We start from the raw sequence: 12,212 nt of genomic DNA on the forward strand, positions 1-12,212 counted from the left end.
CATAAAAATAAAAACAGCTTAAGTATATTACTAAGGTGCTTTTAATTGTTGTTATTTTCTGTAGAATAGTTTCTCTGCTGGGACCACAGGTGTGTGTGTGTGCCATCATACTCAGCTAATTTTTAAATTATTTTTTTGTAGAGGTGGGGTCTCACTCTGTTGCGCAGGCTAGTCTTAAACTCCTGACTTCAAGCAATGCTCTTGCCTCGGCCTTTCAAAGTGCTGGGATTATGGGCATGAACCACTGCACCTGGCTGAATTTTTCTTTCTTTCTTTTCTCTCTATTTTTTAAAGAGATAGGCTCTCCTATTTGCTCAGGCTGGTCTCAAGCTACTGGGCTCCAGTGGTTCTCTTACCTCGGCCTCTCAGAGTGCTGAGATTACATGCATGGTGTTCAGATTTTTTAAAACATCTGTTTAATTTGCAATATCTGTTGTTTAACTGGCAAGTTTAATGCATTTATATCATTTGTGATTAATGCATTTGGACATGTTTGTGCCACTGTAACCACTGATTTTTATCTGTCCAACTTTTTCTGTTTCTTCTTCCTACCCCTACCCCATTATGTATTTTTGGAGGATATATTGAATTTTTATTCTTTTGTTTATATTCTATTTTTTTCTTCTTACTCTTTTGGAATTTACGCACTGTATTTTCTATTGGTTTCCCTTGAAACTTTACCGTACATATTAAGCTTTAAAAGGTTTAAAGTTGGCGGACGTGGTGGCTTATGCCTATAATCCTAGCTCTTTGGGAGGCCGAGATGGGTGGATTGCTTGAGCTCAGGACTTCGAGACCAGCCTGGGCAACACAGTGAAACCCTGTCTCTACTTGCTTGGCATCTCCACGACTGGATTCCAAGGAAGGAGCTGGAGGTGGGCACGTTCTCCTCATTGTCCAGAGCTGGAAGCAGTGATCCAAAATTCATAGATATGTCAAGAAACCGTACTATCCTTTGCTGAAATAAGTCATTTTTTATTTGATTAGATTCTCTGGAATGTGGATCTAAGCACCTGGAACATTTGATCCCACAAGGGATATAATCTTACACAGTCTTTTGGGGAGTAATTATTGTTTTTCTGTGAAGTCTGAAAAATGATACAATAACTCTTTCCTGTACAAAGTGTGATGGTTTTAGTGTGATGGCAACGCATGAGTTTCTGAAGGATTCTGTATTTTGAAAGCTTTATTTTCAATGGTGAATGCTTCATTCATACAACTGTCATACAATTCTTGGAGTCTGAGTTTCTTGGAATTAATGTGGCATTGTTCTTAATTATAAATTAAGACAAGTAGAATACACTAGGCATAATTTCTAGTACTGTGTGTGTATAGGGGTGTGCATTGAGGATATAGCAGCAGTGTTGAACTATTCTTAGCAATTAATGACTGAATACATTGCTGAAATAAGGAATTAGATTTAACTTTCCTTTAATATGGTGGTATATTTCTCATCCTTGCGATTTCTCCTGGGTTTTGATTATGCTTCCCACAAACAATTGTAGAATTTATGTAGTTTGTTGCTCTTGCCCATTCATGTAATTTTTCAGACAACATACCTGTACATTTCATGAAGGCGGGAACACTGAGTCACTCACCAGTGTATCCTCAGTTACTAAATATTTGTGGGAGCAGTAAGCATTATAATCCCCTGTTTTAAAGACGTTCACATTGGCACAGGAAGAGTCAAACAGCTTGGAGTATCAGTTAGGAATTGTGTTCGGCTGTGAGTAATGCATTTACGTGAAGTTGGAGTCCATCACAGAGTCTCCAAGTTGACTGCAATTGTAACCACGTGAGGAGATTTAAAAAACTACCACTGCCTGAGTTTCATCCCCAGAGATTGACTTAATTGGTCTAGTTGTATGTAGGGGGTTGGGATTGTTTAAAAAAAAAAGCCTGGGCCGGGCGTGGTGGCTCACGCCTGTAATCCCGACACTTTGGGAGGCCGAGTCGGCCAGTTTGTGAGGTCAGGAGATGGAGACCATCCTGGCTAACACGGTGAAACCCCATCTCTACTAAAAATACAAAAAAAAAAAAAAAAAAAAAAAAAATTTTAGTGGGGCGTGGTGGCGGGCGCCTGTTGTCCCAGCTACTTGGGAGGCTGAGGTAGGAGAATGGTGTGAACCTGGGAGGCAGAGCTTGTAGTGAGCTGAGATCGTGCCACTGCACTCCAGCCTGGGCAACAGTGCGAGACTCTGTCTCAAAAAAAAAAAAAAAAAAAAAAGGCTGCAGAGAATTTTAATGTGCAGCTTTTGTGTTCTGTCACATAAAACCAGTTTGGAGGTAGCTTTTACGGATGGGTTTGGGGATTCCACAGAAATCAGAGACCCATGCTCCTTCCAGCTTTCTGCTTCACCATCCCTAGGGTGTGGCACGGAATTTCAGCCACCGCATTCATCTTCCAAAAAGCAGGTGGAGGAGGGAGGAATTGCAATACGACAGCATTTTTCCTCATTAGTTAGAACTTAGTCAGCTGACCACATCTAAGTGAAAGGAAGCCTGGGAAAGATACTCTGGCATAGCATGTTATGCCCAACTAAAAATTAAGGTTCTCTTGAGAGAGAAGAGAAATGGATATTTAGTAGGTAGTAGTGTGTCTCTGCCACACCTGGTTTCAGACCACTAGTTAATCAGTGGCAGAGCTGAAATTCAATCCTGGCTTGAACTCAGTAATGTTTCTACTCCTCCCAGTAAAAATGGAATGAGGATATGCTAAGTGACATTTCTTGGAGTAAGGTATTTCAAATGCAGTATTCCCAAAACTGAATTCCTGCTTCATCAAATCTTGTCAACCGAAACTCTGCCGTCACCACCTTGGTCTAGGCTGTTGCTGGAATCACTGTAGATATCACTTGTATTAAGGTATATTTTAAACATTGTAAAATTCACTCATTGTAAGTATACAATTGAGTTACTTTTAGAAAATGTATATAGTTTTGTAACTATCACCACAGTTCAGTTTGAGAATATTTCTAACACCAACATTAAAAAAAAAAATCCCTGTAAGCAGTTTGCAGCTAATCCTGCTCCCACCCTCAGCCCCAGACAACCACTGATCTTTTTGTCTCTGTTTCCCTTTGCTGGACATTTTATGTAAATAGAATGATACAATTTGTAGTGTTTTTCATCTGGCTCCTTTAGCATAATGTTTTTGGGGTTCATCCATGTTGCACTTTTATTGCTGAATAGTATGCCATGGGATGGATATGCCACATTTTCTTTATCCATTAACCAGTTGATTAACATTTAAATTATTTCCAGTTTCTGGCTACTATGAATAATACTGCTTTAACATTCACATATAAATCTTTGGTATAGACATTTGTTTTAATTTCTGTTTAGTAGATTCTTAGGAGTGAAATTGATGTGTTGTAGGGTAAGTTTATTTTCCCACAGCAGATGTTCTATGTCACATTCCTACCAACAGTGTAGAAAGGTTCCAGTTTCTCCATATCCTCACCATTTGTTATTGTCTTTTTAATTGTAACTGTTCTAGTGGGTGTGAACTGGAATCTCATTGTGGTTTTAATTTGCATTTTTCTAAAGACTAATAATGTGCATCTTTTCATGTATTAACCATTCATGTATCTTCTTTGGTGAAATGTCTTCTTTGGTGAAATGTAATACTTTGCATTTCTTGAATGGTTTGCTTCTCTTAGTTTTGAGGTGTAAGAGTTCTTTGTATATTTTGGATGTATATGCTTGGTATTTAGCCAAAGATTGGTCAGAGATTGTGCTTTAGCCAGAAAGGCTTTGCCTCTGCCCCTCTATCTGCTTGTTGGGAGGGAGCATATTAACATTTCAGGCTGTTTCCATGTCCTTCCTGGCTCTTACTTTCTATCGCTCTTCCTTGTGCCTGAGCATAGGCTTTGTTGACCAAGGATGTATGGGGTGTCTTGGGCCTGGCTCTGGTCTCTGCTGTGGTTGTGCTCAACCACCGGTTAACAGATACATGAAAAGTTTCGCCCCATGGTTTTCTCACCTCCTGAAATTCCCAATTAATTCTCTGGCTAGTCTGCTTGTCCATGGCTTGCTCCAAACTGGGCAGCAACCTCAGGCCGTTGGAGCCCCTGGTCTTCCCACTGTGTCTTCCTGCAATTGCCACTTTAACTGATGATGATCCGAATCATGTGAGCAATTGCCCGCTCCCGCTCCCGCTCCCGCTCCCGCTCCCTCTCCCTCAGGCAGCAGAACCCTGCCGCCCCAGTCAGCATTGCTAGGAGGAGGCTGGGGACATCCCAGGCATGATCTTATCAAAGTTTGATCAGTTTCTGCTGTTCTGAAATGGTTGCTTTTGACAGTTTTGTCCAGTTTTATAGTTGACGTTTTTGGGGGACAGAATGTTAGTCTCTCCAGTCATCACGTTGAGAGAAAGCAAGTTTTTGCAGCAGCCTTTCTGCTCCCACCTGGTTTCTCTCCTGGCCTTTCCCTACTTTGGAGCTAGAATTCTCCTTCTCCAAAGTAGCTCTGGTTCTGTCCCTGCCGCTGCTTGATGTTGGGATAAAGAAAGTCCCGGCATGCCTTGTAGGCGCAGCATGGTTTGCATTGCCTGCGTCTTTAGCCCCATCTGACAACACACATCCTTTCCTTCTCTCTGCTCCAAACACACTGTCTTATAATTAAAAAGACAATAACAAATGGCCCTCTACCCACTCCGTCCTCAGGGCCATTACATATGCTCCTTCCTCTGCCTGGAACTCTCTCCTCTCCTCTTCCCCGAGTCCATTTCTTCACACCTCAGATCTCAGTTCCTTTGTCTCCAGACAGGCCCTAGTAAGTCAAATTCTACCAATTGACTCACTTCTATTACAACACACAATCACAGCCAGAGTTTGGCACTCATTTTAGTGAATAGTTTATTCTCTGCTTCCCTCCCCCATTAGAATAGGGACTTTGTCACCCATACCACATGTATCCTTAGCACAATACCCAGCTCATAGTAGATAGTAAAATTTTTCCGAAAACAAATGAGTGAATTATTGCAAATAAAACTTAGTTTGGGGACTGGAGCTACCCTCTTCAAAAAGCTTTTATATGGGTTCTCTTCTCTTTAACCATCTGAATAAACTTATCCAGAGTGCTTTATTCATATCACAGAACCTATATACAGTTGACCACACTGACACCTGCATGTGAGCCCCTACCAAATAATATTTCCATGGCACTGGCACCCCCCAAAAATGGCAAACACAAGCTCTCAAGTTCTGTCTTATTGGCATTGTAGTAAATTAAACTTCTGATGCAGTGCAATATGAGCATCGGCATCAGACCTGATTTACTGTCGGCATTTAGGAATGTGATATGAGCATTTGGAAGTTCTTGTTTTATAAGCAGGCAGACCTTTGGGCACAGAGACGGTGGAATGGACTGCAAGAGCGAATTAGCCAGCTTTTTGTTTTTGCAAATGTGGAACTCAAGTCTCAGAGTGGATAAAGAACTTGCCCAAGGTCACGAAAATGAAAACAAGTGGTTCCCAACGTGTGGTCCTACCAGCAGCATCAGCATCACCTGGGAACTTGTTAGAAATCAAATTCTCCTGCTCCACCCAGACCTCCTGAATCATAAGCTCTGGGGGAGGGGCCCAGGAAACTGTGTTTTAACCAACTTCCAGGTGAATCTGATGTGGGCAAAGCCTGAAAACCCGTGGCCTTAGAGCATAATTAGGTCTCTGACTGCCGAATCACATCGCCTTCCTCTATGCTTTGTTGCTCCTAGAGAAAAAGTAAAGGACACTTTGAATTCAGGGACGGTGGAATTTAGAGACTGACTTAGTTGATGTTAGGGGAAGAAGCTGAGCCATGGAGCCTGGTGATGATTGGGTTTGCTTCTCCTGGCCTCCACAGGACAGCTCCCATCTCTCTCGCTCGTGGTGGATTCTAAACTGGGGTTGCTCACCCACTCTTACCTCAGGGCTTTGGCTAGTATCAGAATTGTTTCAGTGTGGCTTTCAGGATGTGTGTGTTCGAGCTTATAGTACAAAGCAGAGACTTGAATCAGGACTTCGCTCATTTCCAGGTAAGTTCCGACATTGTCAGTATCAAGAATCAAATGTAATTTGCGAGCATTAAGACACAAGTTGGTATCAAAATTTTCACCTAAAGATACCAGAAACTCAACAGTAAATAGTTCAGAGGGATACGAGGCAATACTGTGAAAGCCTATATTAATCCTCATAAGACAGGTCTCAGTTCTTTCGGGCTTAAATCAACTAGTCTTCAAAAGCAGATGGAATCTCATCATAGATCAAATCCAAGCTCAGTGCATCACATCTTGTGTTAGAAGTTCACTGTGACTTACTCTGGTGCTTTATCAGGTCCCTGAAGCAGCAGCCTCTCAGGCTGGTGGCTCTTAATCTTGAGGTGCTTCACTCAGCCTGGCCCCTGGAGCCCCTCTGCTCAAGTGAGCGCCTTCATCCTCCCAGGTGATGATCCCATTATGCAGGAACTCGATGCCAGGTGATTTCAAACATTGTCTTTAAATCTGTCTCAAAAATACTTCGAGTGACAAAACCAAGAAATCCACAGTCTGGGCTGCTGTGATTTAGGAAAGCTGGGGTTTGGCTTTTTTTGACTAAGACAAAATGAGATTGGCTAATGCTTAAATAACATTCGTCTTGGTTATATGGGTGTGTGGGTGCTCAGGTGTTTGAATGAATGCTTGAGAGAAATGCTTGGCATACCAGATGAAAAACAGGGTGATGAATAACATAAGGTTTTCTTTTGACTCTGATTTTGCACTGTTTTTTGTACTTTAGGGTGCTTCTGAATCACTTGGGAAACTTCTTGAAGTACACGTTTCTGACTTCCTGACCTTCACAGAGCTCCTCTAGGTGTGGATTGAGAGTCAGAATCCACATTTTCAACAAGCTTTTCAACTGATTCAGAAGCAGAGAGCAACTGGACCAAACTTTAAGAAACATTCTTTTTATATTTTATTTTAATTAAATTCTGAATTGACACATACTTGTATATATTTAAGGGCTACATAGTGATGTTTTGACACATACAATGTATCATGATCATATCAGGGTAATTCGCATATCCATCATCTCAAACATTTATCATTTCTTTGTATTGGGAACATTCAATATCCTCCTCCTAGCTATTTGAAGCTATATATTATTCATTAGCATCATTGTATTGTGTTATAGAATGCTAGAAATCCTACTGTCTAGCTCTAAGTTTGTATCTTTTAACAAATCTTCTATCCCTCCCTTCCCCCAACCCTTCCCAGCCCCTAGTATCCTCTGTTCTACTTTTTATTTCTAGGAGGTCAATTTTTTTAAGTTTCCACAAGTGAGTGAGAGAATATGTGGTGGTTCAATTTCTGTTCCTTGCTTATTTCACTTAACAGTGTCCTTCAGTTCCATCTATGTTGCTGATAATGACAGGGTTTTATTCTTTTTTATGGCTGAATAGTGTTTCATTGTGTATGTAGAGCACATTTTCTTTATCCATTCATCTGTTGTTGGACACCCAGCTTGATTCCACATCTTGGCTATTGTGAATAGTGCTGCACTAAACCTGGGGGTGCAGATGTCTCCTCAATATACTGATTTCCTTTCCTTTGGATAAATCCCAGTAGTGGATTGCTGGATCATATGGTAGCTGTATCTGTAGTTCTCTAAAGAGTATTCATACTGTTTTCCATAATTGCTATACTGGCTTACATTCCCACCAATAGTGTATAAGAGTTCCCTTTTCTTTGTATCTTCACCAGCATTTGTTATTTTTTTGTCTTTTTGATAAAAGCCATCCTAACTGGGGTTAGATGATTCCTCATTGCGGTTTTGATTTGCATTTTCCTAATGATTAGTGATGTTGAGCATTTTTTTCATATATTTGTTGGACATTTGTATATCCTTTTAAGCAATGTATTCAGATCATTTTTAAATGATCAATTTAAAATCAGATTATTTTTAAAGCAGATTATTTGGTGTTTTTTGTTTTTGTTTTTTCTGAGATGGAGTCTTACTCTGTTACCCAGGCTGGAGTGCAGTGGCGTGATCTCGGCTCACTGCAGCCTCCACCTCCTGGGTTTAAGTGATTCTCCTGCCTCAGCTTTCCGAGTATCTGGGATTATAGGCACACACCACCAGGCCTGGCTAATTTCTTTTGTATTTTTAGTAGAGATGGGGTTTCACCATGTTGGCCAGGCTGGTCTTGAACTCCTGGCCTCAGGTGATCTGCCCACCTCAGCCTCCCAAAGTGCTGGGATTACAGACGTGAGCCACCGTGCCCAGCCCATTATTCGTGAGGTTTTTTAAAATTTTTTTTATTTTTGCTGCTGTTTGAGTTTCTTGTATATACTGGATATTAATCTTCTGTTAGATGAATAGTTTGCAAATATTTTCCCCCATTCTGTAGATTGTCTTTTCACTCTGTTGTTTCCTTTGTTGCACAGAAGCTTTTATAGCTTGATGTGATCACATTTGTTTATTTCTGTTTTGGCTACCTGTGCTTTTGAAGTCTTACTAATTTATAAAATATTTTCCCAGACCAATGTGCTGCAGCATTTCCCCTTTGTTTTCTTCTAGTAGTTTTATAGTTTCAGGTCTTACATTTAGGTCTTTCCTTCATTTTGAGTTGACTTTTGTATAGGATGAGAGATGAGGGTCTAGTCTCTTTCTTCTGCATATGGATATCCTGCTGTTCCCACACCATTTATTGAGGAGACTGACTTTTCCTCAATGTATGTTTTTGGTGCCTTTATCAAAAATCAGTTGGCTGTAGATACAGGAATTAATTTCTGGGTTCTCTATTCTGTTCCATTGGTCTATGTGTCTCTTTTTTGTGCCAGTACCATGCTGTTTTGGATACTACAGCTTTGTAGTATATTTTGAAGTCTGGTAGTGTGTTCTAATATAATTCTTATGTAATAGACTATATTTATTCCTGGCTTGGTGATGAACCTGAGGACCCTCTGACAATTTAGTACCACCTGGGGTGTGTTGGAATCTCTATATCTTGGTGGTTTGGGAGGGATGGTGGTGGTGGCAGTGGTGGGATGTAAGAAGAGAGCTGAGAGATGTAAGAAGACCACCGCATTTCTCTAGCCTTTGCCACAAATTCCAAGAGTTAAGAAGATTCCAGATTTTAAAGTTTGGCTGGGATTGAGTTTGCCTGCAGTTGCTGTGCCTTGGAACCTGTTGTAAGGTTTTGGCTGTAGGATCCAGTGTCTTCCTTCCAGGAAGTTTGGTTATCATGAGAGAAATTCTAGAAGACTTATTATTTTCTCCCAAGCCAGAAACTCTAAGGTTTTTGGGTATAAACTCTTCTAAGATGACAAGACTACTATAGGGAAGGAAGAAAGTTTCTTTTCTTTCTACCCTCTAGGTTGAGCATATTTTGGGGTTATATGTTGTTCTTTTCTTCACCACAATGATTAAGGCATTACAGCCCCACCTGGAGATGTGTAGCTACCTCCTTTGTGACACTGGTAGCTCCAAGGAGGAAACTTTTTGTAGACTTTATTGATCTTTGGAGATGAGAAGGGTTCAATAAATGATTACCCGATGATATTAATTTTAAAGACATACGGGACACTTGGGAAAATGCATCCATAGTTTGGCCCCCGCTTCACATACTGAGTGTGCTTTATTTTGCTGATTTTTCCTGAGTTTTTCTGTAAGTAGGAGATAGGAAGTTTTATAAACAAGGTGCTTCTTGATCTCAGAGATGAAGTTTTAGATGTTTGTGCACAGGAGGGACCTGGAAGGCTACTGAAACCTCCAGAATCAGTATGTACATTGCTGGAAAGAGCTGCTCCTTCCAGCTCGGTTCTTGCACCAGGCAAATCCTTTAGTGGGAACCATGGGGGAGGGGAGATGCTGAAGGTAGGGAGGGTCTCGGTCTCTGCCATTTGTCTGTTCATGGAGGTGTCTGTTGACTGCAGCTCTGGAAGAGTCAGGTAGTAACTATCCCACGTGGAGTCTCACTCTGTCGCCCAGGCTGAAGTGCAGTGGCACGGTCTCGGCTCACTGCAGCCCCGCCTCCTGGGTTCAAGCAATTCTTCTGCCTCAGCCTCCCGAGTAGCTGGGAGTACAGGTGCACGCCACCACGCCCAGCTATTTTTTGTATTTTTAGTAGAGACGGGGTTTCACCATGTTGGCCAGGCTGGTCTCGAACTCCTGACCTCGTGATCCGCCCACCTTGGCCTCCCAAATTGCTGGGATTACAAGTGTGATCCACTGCGCCCAGCCAGGAGAAGGGTCTTAAGCTGAAGAACATGGCATGGTTGCCATTGGTCAGGACAAGACAGGGTGCAGAAATCTGTTCACAGGCCCTGTTCATGCAGTCCAGCAGTTTGGAGCAGATGAGTCTCAGAAGACAGAGGCCTGGGGAAGGCGAGGCGATCTCAGCAGGGAGGTCCACTTCTCCACGAGGCTGTGGTCAGCTGGGGGCTTGGTGCTCATTCCTGTTTCACATGGCAGAAGGTGGGCCTGGGTAGGTACGGGGCCTTCATGGCTCTGGCCTTGGCCATCGTGTGTGGCAGTGAGGGGGCTGATCCTCACCAGGGCTAAGAGGAGTCTGAGCCCCTCTTGGTAATAGCAGTGATGTGGCTATGAAAGGTGTGCTGCTCAGTCATGAAAGAGAGGGCCATAACCTCCCCTTCTTGGGCGCGTTATGCTTGTTGTTTTAATTTTCACTTTTAAATTTAGATGAAATGATTTTGCTTTTTGTTAGGACCAGCCTGTCTAGCAAAGTGCTTCAAAGAAATATATGCATGTTAGTAATTCTCTTGCAGTTTGGCTGTAACTTCTGGCTGTCAGCATGAGTGAGCTGTTTCCCACGGCAGCCCCCCGCCCCCACCCCCCACCCCCCACCCCCCCACCTCCTTTTTTTTTTTTTTGAGACAGAGTTTCGCTCTTGTTTCCCAGGTTGGAGTGCAGTGGTGTGATCTTGGTTCACTATTACCTCCGCCTCCTGGGTTCAAGAGATTCTCCTGCCTCAGCATCTCGAGTAGCTAGGATTACAGGCACCTGCCACCATGCTGGGCTAATTTTGTTTTGTATTTTTAGTAGAGACGGGGTTTCACCATGTTGGCCAGGCTGGTCTTGAACTCCTGACCTCAGGTGATCCACCCATCTCAGACTCCCAAAGTGTTGGGATTACAGGCATGAGCCACTGCACCCGGCCTCTCCTTTCTATTTCTCTTCTTGCCTGGGGTTTGGCTAAGGGTTGTTGGTGAAATCCTAGGCCCAATTCCTCCCCTGACGAAGGAAACGTATGCTTTTGTCAACTTAACATCCTAAAGTTGAAACTTAATGAAACTATGTCAGGTAGATGGGGGTGTAGAGGCAGCAATGAAACAGGTACCTGTGCAGACAGATGATGCCTCAGAGATGCAAGACCGGGAAGGCACCGTGAGTAGGTAAGGGCAGTGCAGTGTGTGGACGTGAGTGATTGAGAATGTGTGCAGGTGAGTGTGAATATGTGCAAATGTACCTTCAGGGGTGAGTGCATGGGTGGTTATGAATGTGTGAGTGTGTAACATTCCTGACGGCTCCAGTTGTGCAAGTGTGCGTGAGTTAGTGAGTATGTGAGTGCGAACATGTGTAAGCATGAATGCAAGTACCTGTGTGTTTATATGTATAGTGTGAGAGACGCATGTATGTTTGTGGGCATCAGCGTGAGTGTGTCACATATGTAAGTGTATATGAGGGTATATATGTGTGCATTTGTGCTTCTTTTGGAAACAATGGATATATCTGAAGGATGTTAGTAGGCAATGGCTTGTCCTTCAGCCCTTCCCAGGAAGGGGCCTACACTTGCCCTATCTCCCAGCTTTGGGATTGGGCAAGGGTTTCACCAAGAAGCTAGCCTGGTGAGAAGGAAGATGGCTTTCCTCACGGGTTTGTTTGCTTGCTTCCCTCATTTTCCCTTTCTCCCCGTAGCACATGCTTTGATTTTTTTCCCTCTTTTATTGATGTTATTTTTAACATAGCAAAGAAAATATGTTCTCTCTGTGTACAATTAAGTTCACCAACACAGCAGTCAGGTTGCACACTGTAGCTTCAAGAAGTTAATAAACCCCAGAACCTAGGAATTAGATTTGCCTTATTCCATTCTCCAGAAGGGAAGATCTTTAAGAATGTTTCAGGATTTTATCTAACAATTTCACTTGGTTTAATGAAGCCTGATCCAGAAATATGGTTAACTGTTCCATTTAGAAAGAAAGCTGTGACTTTCAGATACAGCTGCGAGCTC

At 42.4% G+C, this 12,212-nt stretch overlaps 1 protein-coding gene across 9 annotated transcripts in view; it reads left to right on the forward strand.

Annotated features, from left to right (window-relative positions):
• OSBPL10 (oxysterol binding protein like 10) overlaps positions 1 to 12,212 on the forward strand; it is a 326,956-nt gene that overhangs the window by 85,192 nt on the left and 229,552 nt on the right. For 2 of the 9 annotated variants that reach the window (XM_074030849.1, XM_045385227.3), the window contains exon 1: positions 5,666 to 6,018. The exons of the other annotated variants lie outside the window; for them this stretch is intronic. The gene's annotated coding sequence lies outside the window, so the exon portion shown is untranslated. Of the gene's footprint in view, positions 1 to 5,665; positions 6,019 to 12,212 lie in introns of those variants that run through there. 9 annotated transcript variants of the gene reach the window in all.

The sequence above is a fragment of the Macaca fascicularis genome, chromosome 2 (genome assembly GCF_037993035.2).
Source record: "Macaca fascicularis isolate 582-1 chromosome 2, T2T-MFA8v1.1".
NCBI classification, from domain to species: Eukaryota; Metazoa; Chordata; class Mammalia; order Primates; family Cercopithecidae; genus Macaca; species Macaca fascicularis.